The sequence below is a fragment of the Octopus bimaculoides genome, chromosome 9 (genome assembly GCF_001194135.2).
Source record: "Octopus bimaculoides isolate UCB-OBI-ISO-001 chromosome 9, ASM119413v2, whole genome shotgun sequence".
Lineage (NCBI taxonomy): Eukaryota > Metazoa > Mollusca > Cephalopoda > Octopoda > Octopodidae > Octopus > Octopus bimaculoides.
Genome location: NC_068989.1, coordinates 30881855 through 30882951, shown reverse-complemented (window position 1 = coordinate 30882951; position 1097 = coordinate 30881855).

The following is a 1097-nucleotide window of genomic DNA, read 5'->3' as shown; positions in this document are numbered from 1 at the left end:
TATATATATATATATATATATATATATATATATATATATATATTAGTAAAGCATGTATACATTCTCATTTATGAGTATACCTGTGCTGATGCACTCATATGCATCAGCATACAACCTCTTAATCATATATGTATATATACATATAAACGTTGGTGTGTGTGTGTGTATAGATACCTCTGTGTACTAAAAGCTTTTGTGATCTCTTTCATACAGAGGTATGCATTGCCAAACCCATACTTGTGCAGTAATAATCCCTGCAAAATGCATACATAGAAAAATATGTATACAGATACATACATAAATACACATATACCTACTGTACATACATGCACACACACACATAATCATGTGCAGTACCCTGTATTCTCACTCATACACATATCAACTTAACCCCTCCCAAACACATGCATGTTTTTTTTTTGTGGGCAAGATTCCATTTTGTAAGCAAGGAGATAAATGCCAGTCATTGAAACCTTTAGCTGAGGTTAGCTGCTATTTTCAACAATCACATTGTAAATAGCATAAAGACTACTACTGAGGGTGTTATATTTTCCTTGCTTTTATTCCTACTATGAAACTGGGTTTTGGCAAAATCCTTTACATGATCACCTTCACTCTATGTGAATTCTGGAGAATTTCTTTGCCACAACAACTGCATTAGTTTTGGCAAAATTCCTTTGTTTTCCAAACACAAAAGTAAGTTAAGCTTTTCTGCTTGGGAATTCGGTAAAAGCTTCTCACTTCTTTTTATACTTTAGACTGAAGAATCATGATTTTGAAATGAGCAGATTCCAGCAAGATTACTGTTGTTGAGACTAATAAATGTTTTAATGCTTTGGGTTGGTTAGTTAAATACAAAGTGGAAAAGAGAGCTGATGTGTTCTTGTGCTGGGCTGAATGGTTGCTACTGATGACTGATCGTATTAATTGGTAAGTGGTTTGTTTACCATTTTGTTTTCTTAAAATAAGATTAGATATATTATTTTAGAAAGAAATGCTACTTTTTTTCTGCAAAGTGTTAGTGTGTGTTATATCTAATAGTGATAACTTGTTTCTATTATGTTTACATTCAGTCAGCTTATATACATATACATATA